Source organism: Meleagris gallopavo, chromosome 4 (genome assembly GCF_000146605.3).
Source record: "Meleagris gallopavo isolate NT-WF06-2002-E0010 breed Aviagen turkey brand Nicholas breeding stock chromosome 4, Turkey_5.1, whole genome shotgun sequence".
NCBI classification, from domain to species: domain Eukaryota; kingdom Metazoa; phylum Chordata; class Aves; order Galliformes; family Phasianidae; genus Meleagris; species Meleagris gallopavo.
This window is the reverse complement of record NC_015014.2, coordinates 15,556,487-15,565,785: the sequence shown is the minus strand read 5'-3', so window position 1 is coordinate 15,565,785 and position 9,299 is coordinate 15,556,487.

The window sequence follows — 9,299 nt, the reverse complement described above, 5'->3', positions numbered from 1 at the left end:
AAGTGAAGAGTTGGTGCAACTAGCAAGAATGTTATGTTGAATGTATTCAGTAATGCTACTTGACCTAAACATCCTGTTCGGTCTGATTCAACTTAAAAAGAATTGAGATGTTGTACCGGGAGATGGTTACTTGTCCCTACAGAAATGTGTGTATTTCTGATCAACTGAGACAGAGAAGACAAGTTTCTGAAGACGAGGGAGGATGTGTAATCAAGAAAGGCAGTTTTTTGAAGAGTTGAATTTTTTTTTAAAGTTTAAGGAATTTTTTTCTCTCTACCCTATGTTTTAAAGAGCTGCTGTGTTTATCACTGGTGGCTGTGTGTGGCTAAGTCTAGCTTATGCCAGCATACAGTGGAAGAGCAACTTAAACTGCAGCGAAAGACTTTGACTTCTGCCAAGCTTTTCTTAAATTGTGTTCTGCAAGCTCCATGCCTGCACTATGTCTGGTTTCATTAGCTCAAGTATAGCACTGTGTACAGCTACATCATTTATACTCTAACCTTTTTTCATTTGGAGATTGTGTTGAGAGTATGTGCTTGTATGAGCAGGGAAGAGCGAAGCATGGGAAGTGTGCTTTGTTTTGAGGATGTGTCTCTTAAGCTTCAGTGCATCTCAAATGGATCATGAACAACTGAGTGACACTGGGAATTTTAGGGGGGGAAAAAAGGGATATTTTATATGGTCTAGATGTGTCGTTTAGAAATTGGACGTTTGTTTTTTTTTTTTAAGTGATATTCAAACATAAATATACAGGTGAACTTACCTCAGCCTTTGACTGCTGAGGGTACTTTCAGAGAATTAAAAACATGGAATATGTGTATTCCTGTAAGAAGGCATACTTCAAAATTTTGAATGCTGTGGCAGTACTAAAAATGTGAATCTCCAGAGGTCAGGTGAAGAAAAAAAGCTAATGAACTCATCTAACTTTCAGCTGCATTTATTCAGGTATGACCTTTGCATGTTGTAATGTTACCAATTGATGCAGTAACCATGTCCCTAGTTTGTGGAATACTGAAATGGCATTATGCTAATAATGTTGTGTAATATTGTGATTTTATCCTGAAATGCTTTATTGGAACGAAAGAAATGATAAGAAGGAAGACAACATGTAGTTATTCCCATTTAACAAGCTTAGTCTAAAAACATGCGGACTGGGAATTGTGCATGTGTTTCTTGTGCCAGTATGCCTTAGAAATCCATTTAATTGCTAAAGCAAGCATAACTAAGACGGCATTTCCTGCTTCTTGAAATGAATATTAGTGTACTAGTAGTAAGTGCTCAGTTTGTTTTTTGTAGTGCCTTAGTGGTTTCTGATTAGTTACAGCAGTACATGAAACTGGTTATCTGCCCTAAATGTTAAGTTAATGGAAGTCAAGTAAGGTAAAAGGCAACCTTTTACCAGATATTCTGTTAATGAATGCTTGATACCTCCTTTGGTAGGTGAACAGAGCGCAGATCTTCTATCAAAAGTAAAACTGCATTAATGCAGTCTTGGCCTACAGAAATGCATGGCAAAGCAAGAGATGTGTTACAAGGCAATAACCTGTCTGCACTGTTTTTGTGATGTTACTTGCAGTAAGTACAAACACAAGTAAGTCTTTCATGAAGGGCACTCCAAGTAAACTTAGTACAAAGTTAGACATGAGAGCAGCTACGTTTGGTTGCTGTAGAGCAGCTGATACGTCTCTAAATGGTTTTTTCTGTTAACAAACCATACTTTGCTGTGCATGTATTGCTGTCAGCAAGAAGGAAGAGATTGTTGGGAAAGTGGATAGAAGGACAAGGCCATCTTAAATTACGCTGCTTAAGTGAAGAATACTCACCAGAGTATGCAGTTCTTCTCCCAAAGTGTTTTCTGTTCTTCACTCTATCCTGTCCAACTTTGCTTAGCATAATCCAAGCTATGCTGAATTTGGTTGGCAACTGCATTCCAGCCAAAAATACGTATTTAGGAAGAATCAGGTTACTAAATTTAAGATCATTCTCTCTTTCCTTCCACAAGTGTGCTATGAGTGTAAGAAACCAGAAGGCGATGAATGGAACTTGGAATAACCACTACTTGAGTATTGAGAAATGTTCCTTGTGGAAATAAGGGAGTGCTGCAATACACTTAGCAATGCAAATGATGTACGATTGCTTTATAAATTACTGTATATGAGGCTGCTGTTACTTTAACTAAGGAGAAACAGGGAAAGAACTGAAATTCACAGTTGATACTTACAGAAGTATGTGCCCAAACAAGGAAGAAATTGTGATGGAAATATGCATGTAGTTATGGGGAATGAAGGGTTTAGGCTCACAGCCTAAACCTGGACTTGTATGGGAATTAGTTGCACTCGAGAAAGTTTCAATCTGTGGAGGTCAAACTGAGTTCAGAGCTTTTGCTGTAAACTATGGGATGGAAGTGAAGTTACAGCAGGATAGGATATTGAAAATAGTGTTAAACCTGATGCAAGGAAGGCTAGCTGCTCCATACCCACTGGGAATTTTTCCAGGCTGCTCACAGCTGGAAGTAGCACTAGTCTCACAGTTGCTGTTCTGTTGTACTGTAATAGCAGAAATGTCCATAATGTCAAGAAATGTTGGCCTTGTATGCATCCTGAAATTGACATTCTTGCGAATTTTTCCAGAATAAGAGCTGCCAAGTTACACTTTATGTGTATCTTATAGGAAGGCTTGTATAAGATAACACAGTGAGCACTTCATTTGAAGCCTACGAAACTGCTTGGAAAGATCTGGGAACGGTATGCTGCTTATCCAGATCATGTCACTGGTCAAGTATTGTGCAAACATCAAATTGTGCCTGCAGGGAGTAAGGACTTTGTAAATGCTGAGGCAGACTTAATTTGTAACACGACATGCATAGAAACAGTAAAAAGGTCAAGGAAATTCTGTCATTAGTTAACTTCTTGACTAACAACAGAGTTGATTTTTAGGTATGCTCATTAACATCTAAGACTTAGTACTGCCTTTCATCAGTGGCTTTCAAAAGAGGTTGGTTGTTCTATGGTTGCGTTTACCCACAGTGGGGCGTGCTCTATCACATAGCAGAGATGGGTACTCACTGGGGAGGGTTTTGAGAACGAAGATCAGGCTTTCTGCTAGAACAGCTTGTGAAAAATGTAGAAGTAATCAAGAAAGTATGGAGTTTCCTACTGTACAATCCGAAGTTAAACATGAGGTGAAGTTTTCTAGCTCCAAGAGTACTTGGAAAACAAGCGGAGAACCATGTTCTTCCAAAATTGCTGCGAAGAAGGAAATTCTGAATTAAGATGAGTTACTGCAGGTGGTTATTGTGCAATGCCTCATCATCTTGGTCACTTGTGAGAGCTTGAGGGCTGTGGCAGTGGGAGAGCTTGCTTGGTGTGACCCTCTTTGGGGGAACAGGGCTCTTTAGAGCCCAGCTCCTTGAGGCTTGTATCTTTATATGATGTACCTGTGCTGCAGGTTTTCATTAAAACTCCAGTGTGAATAGTGTTTGTAGGTATTGTTAAAGTGGTGGAACATTAGGATGATTGTTCACCTAGCTAAAGAAAGCTTAACAAAAAAATCCACCCCTGAAGTGCACATTATTTTTCCAATAGAAAGGGTAGTGATTAACAGGTATGTTCTTCCTTGAAAGTTTCATCTGTCTTTCCAGCAGGAGGAGTCCTGTGATTACAGTGCAGCAAGACCATAGGAGAACTGACTGGAATGAAAATAAGGGAGCAGTAAGGCAAACAGTATTTCAGTTTCTTTTAATATGCTTCCTTGTAGGAGGCCAGTAAAATACTGTTTTCCAATATAAGTGAAGTCTGGTTATGAGAAGAAAAAAACTGGCAGGGACCTGCAGATAGCATTCAGAAGAGATGGCATTCTGACTTTACAGCAGAGGTGCCCAGTGGAAAAACTTTATTTCAGGGGCTCTGAACCATTGCATTTTCTTTCACAAGGATTTCCCAGGCGTACTTAATTTCCTCTTTCAGGGTTTACTGGGGAAGAGGAGTGGATTTTGGGGACTAGAAGAAAAACAGATTTCTAGCTGGCACAGAGTACATACAAGTTCTGTGTAGTAGAAAGACATTTTTCTGAGGCTTCTGCAAAGTGCCTGCTAGAATGGTTTCCACTGTACTGTTTGATGGCCTCTGTACTTTGCTACCCAGGTGCTGCTGGACTGACTGCAGTTGTGCTGAAGAGCTGTTCTGAATGAGTGTAAACAATCAAATGCTTCATCGAAGCTGAAGTGCAGGTGTGTGTGTGTGTGTGCGCTGTTCAACATGTGTATCACACCTGTGCAGGCTATCCCTAGCTGAAATGCAGGCACACCTGTAAAGAGAAGTGAGGGCACTTGGTTGGGTACTCTGTTTGGGAAATGCTTTTCCTCCTTTCACTGGAGTTTTCTGACAGGATTGTGCATTGACAGGGAGGCAATAAAAGCTTAAGTTTTTCGTTTTTCAGAAGAAATACTACTGAAATGTGTTTTTTCAAAATCTTCAAAATAATTCAGCATTCAACTATAGTGGCTTGAGATGTGTGTTATCTTAAAGCATAACCTCAATGTATTTTTGAAGACTTTGGTTAAAAAAGCTTCTCTATGCATAGTGTACAAAAGTAATCTCTCATTAGTCCTTCTCTGTGTGCAGTGACATTGAGAAAAGATTGGATTTCCTTTGTTCCAGTGATAATCTGTGGTCTTGGATATTATATATATTGGATACTGTGAATGATTAACACGTATACTATACTGAAATTCCAGACCCTGAAATGAAGATTCTTCTTAAAGCTTATTAGACTGGCATTCTAACTGTCATTTCTTTACAAAAACCTTTATGTAAGGGTATTGGAAAGGCTACAAAAGCTGGAAAACTTGGAACTGAAATCAAGGACAGGTTTTGTACCCCAGTCTGTTGGGCCACGCTTAATCACCATGTTAAAAATACTTCTGTCCTCTCCAAGTATACGTATTTAGATGAGCAAAATTGCTTTATTTATTTACCAAGACTGAAATAAAACACGTAGTAGTCAAAGATGGGCAGGCTTTGTGCTGTGTGAGAGCAAGTTTCACCTCCTAGCTTTATCACAGCATCAGAATATTATGAAAGGAAGCTGTCTTTTTTTTTTTTTCCTTTGTCCAGTAAAACCTATTCAGTGCTTCGTCTCTAACTTAGGTTAGAAAGAATCCTTTAAAGAACACAAAGTCAAGCCAAGCTTCTTGTCAATGGAGTGTCTCAACATGTTAGGGAATGAAGTTAAGTCCTCTCCCCCCAAAAATTTTGTGCCACTTAATACCACTTGTGTTTATTTTGCATGTGAGAACTGTGATTTACTCAGGGCACAGTTACAGCCTCTGGCACATTACTGTTCTATGCCAAGAAAAATATCTACTGGTAGTGATTTCTGCTGAATTTTGACAGGGTTGCTGCTTGGAATTCAGCACAGCACTGTTATCAAAGATGAATCGTTTTTGCCATTTAATATTTGTTAGTTGCATCGGATGTATGCTTTTTCACTCCAGGGAAGGGAAGGAGATAGAGTGTAATTTGATTGTGGTTTGTTTGTACCTGTAGCCATTGGTTTCTTGCTCTTCAATTTTCTCTATGGAATTTATTTTTTTCACCTAGAGACTCTAAAACCTCTGATTTGTGCAAGCACAGTAGTGAGACTGTTCTTGTCTGAAGAAGGTCAATTTATTTTACTGCTCTCTGACTTTATCAGGTCAAATTATTTTCAGAGAAGACAGAAGAAATAGACCGAAGTTGGCCTCCCCCTCTCCCTCAAATTGAAAATCGGGTATTGCAAAACCAAAAAATCTTTCATAGTTGTCTACGTGCTGCTTCTTGAGTTATTCCAAAAAGCAACTGGCTTGATAGGAGACTTCTATTAATTTAGCAAGTTCCTAGATGGAGGTTGCAGTCATATTTGGAAGGTGTAACTCGCAGATTTCCAAGTCTGGACCACGTGGGCTAAGCTCTAAGAAATTCAACAAGTCTGAGAAGAGTCTTCAGCCTCTTAAAGCTGTTATGTGTGTATGTGCCACTATGTGCTCAGTTTTCAATGGACGTAAGTCATGACTCATCTGATACAAACTAGTGATTTGCATGCCTAATTCCAAAATGGTGCTTAAAGACAAATGCATAGAGAACTGACCTCAGATTAGAGATCTGATGGAAGTATGCTTAAAAAAAAAAAAAAACAAAACACACATGCTTAAAATCTCCATGGATTTTTGTGCTGCTGTTTGTGAGATATGTGGCTCCAGATGACAGTTGGGTTACTGCTTTAAAAGATGTGTACTTCCAGTCTTAATAAAATTCCATTTCTCTAGATAGTCCTGTTAATTACATTGCTGTTAAATGGTAAATAGACTCGAAACAGAAAAGTTGGTTTTGTATTGAATTAGGAGTTGGAAAAAAAAAATATGCAGATATGGAAGAGTATATAAAACATAGAATTTATGAGGCCTTGGTGCAAAACTTGGGATATTTTCTTTTAAAAATCTTAAATTTTCCAGGAACCTAATGAAGAGCAGTCTCCTAGAATGACTACGTATTTGAAATTGTCTTGAATTCTTTGACTGACTTTAACAGCTTCTTTGGAATAATGTTAGTGTAAGCTACTTTCATGGTAATCTTGAGTGAGTTAAAACTTGTAATGCTATCTGCCTTGACTGTTGAATAGTGAAATAGATTCTCTCTTAATGTTATTAAAAGTCCACATACTCGAGTCTGGTGAGACCAGAATGGTATGGATTCTAACAACAGCAAAGAAGTGCTTTCCTTCATTCTGTGTGAGATGGACAGAAACAGACTTAAACCTTAGCTCTTCCTCTGTGTTGCATGGAGTGTAGAAATCGACTTGTCCAAGGACCATGTTTTTTCTTTTGCTCAGCTTAGATTTTCAGCTGCTTCTGCTTGCAGACTGGTCATACATACCTTAAGGAGCTGCCTTTGGCATTGAATTTAGAATTTCCTTTTCAAGCCCCTTGGTTTTCTTAAAATTAAGTGTTATAGTGTAGTAGAGGGCCCAGGATATAGAAGGGAGTAAAATGCTTCAGAATAGGAGAGCTGGAGATTGTAGGCATAGGTAAGAACTGGAGTATAGAGTATTAGAGAAGGGGTGGCCCTGATAGCAGAGAGACCCTACTGTAAGGATAAATACAGCTAATAACATGCAAAGTAGAAGGAAGGATAATAAATCTGACTTCCTCAGCTTGTCTCTTTTTTTTTTTTAATGAAGTTTAGGTATGGAGAAAAGCATTTCTTGCCAAAGGAGCAAAAACTGGTTGCTTCACAGGTGAGTCAGCAACTGTGAGTTGCCCTGTAGGATGTGTCGGAAGAAAGCTGGAGAAATGACAAAAGCAAGGTAGTAGCATGAGAATGGTCAGCAGGTCAGCACTCTGGAGATGGGGAAGAAGAAAGAGGGAAGGAGAACCAAAATGAGAACAGTAAACAGGAAGACAGAAGAAATAAAGAAGAGGAGGCTGCAGCTGAAAAGGGGGAAATTGTAAAAGGACACAGAATTGTAGAGGAAAGATAGACAGAAACATGAAATAATCTAAGAACGTGTAGATAAGCAACTTGTTCTTTGTGCCAATTCTCCATCTCTTTCTCCTGGACACAGCAGAACAAAATATTGGGATGCAGTTGAGCACAGCAATAAGAATACATGCAAAAGCAAAAGATTAACAGATTGACTTTCCAAATACTGTTGGCATTCCTTAGTAATTACTTTATTTTTCCTGACCATTTCTTTCTGTATCATGTACAAAGAAAGGACTCACTTGAATTCAAACCAATGCTTAAAATAAGCTAAATCGAACCAAGATCATGAGCAGGTGACAAATTATCTTGTTTTCAAATGTTTTTTGATGTGAAGTCTGTCAAAACACCTTATTCGCTAGACTACATTGTCTTGAGCTTTTCTCCTGCACTGAATGAAATACTGAACATGTCAGAAGCTGTGTTTCTGTACAGCTTTGTATGATTCAAAGCTAACAGGCAGACTGCTCCGCAGCAGTAATTTGAAAGATGCTGTGTGTTTTTGGGAAGGTGGTTGTATGACAAGAAAATATTGTGACAGTGTTCGGTTGCCTTGTTTATACCACTGGTTAACAGAAAACAAGCACAGCAAGCAGCCAGGAATGTTCTAAACAGTTTGATTGTTAAATGTGCACCTGGTACAGAAGTGCCTCTACATGGTAGGAACCTCCAGGGCTTTGCACAGCTATAAAGTTAATGGACACTGAATGCCTGGCTCTCCTTAGCTATTTCCACCTGCTTTGCCTGGCTCATGCTCCTTTGAGTTCAGCTAAGCTGTACTGATTTTATTTGATTAAGAGGGAATTAAGGCCCATGTGTTTGCTCCCTTAATTGTTTCTAAATATTTGTTTGGGTAGTGTTTATATGTGTACGGGTGGTTAGATGTCTCTCTGCTCCTCGTTTTTGTGCAAGTTGTTCCTGCTAGCAGCTAATGAGTAGTATTGGTATGGCAGTCACAAGCTCAGAGTGCAGATTAGTGTTTGGAACTCGGAGCAGTGCCATGCTGCACATCTTATTTCTCACATTTGGTGCTGGAGTTGTTACAATAATTAATAGCATACAGTTCTGAAAATAAGTGACCTCTAACTCCGAGATCAAAACAGTGGTGTTCATTAGCAAGTGGTCAGAATTGAGCAGATTGAGTTACCATGAGGGAGTGCTAGTAAATTAGCTGGCATAGCTGCATTTAATCAGACAAGCTGTGCTGGAAGCAAGCAGGAGGGTTAAACAAATAAAACACATCAGTGGTCGGGCACTGTGTAAGTGATGGAGCTGCTGGTTTGTAACTGGGATATTGCTATGAAGTAGGTGCACTGAAAGGAACCGAAGATAACTTAACTCACAGGCTAATAAAAGTGGGGTCAATTTTTTTTGCTCTTTGCTTTCAGATATTTCTATCCCCTGCCCTAAGAGAGCCCCATTCTCACAGTGCTCTCCTGCTGCGCACGTGGCGCGGGAGAGCGGAGCAGCTCGTAGTGCCAGGGCAGGAGCCGGGGAAGTGCCTAAAAAAGAAAATCCGATCTGGGGCACCTCGTTAGCTTCTGTCAAGATCTGGACGTTCGGTTTGTTCTTCCTGCTGTCGTTCGATTATTTTTTTCCTCGAGCAATGTGCCGGTGCAGAGCAAAGCAGGCCGAATTCTGAGTGGGGCGCTTTGAAGGCGTATCCAGCTGAGCGTACCCGCACCGGCCGTCCGCACCAGCCACCCCACCGGGCGCCTTCCGACCCTCTCCATTCCCTCCCCCACCGTGTCGCCAGGCGCGGCCTCGCGGCTCGCTCCCCGC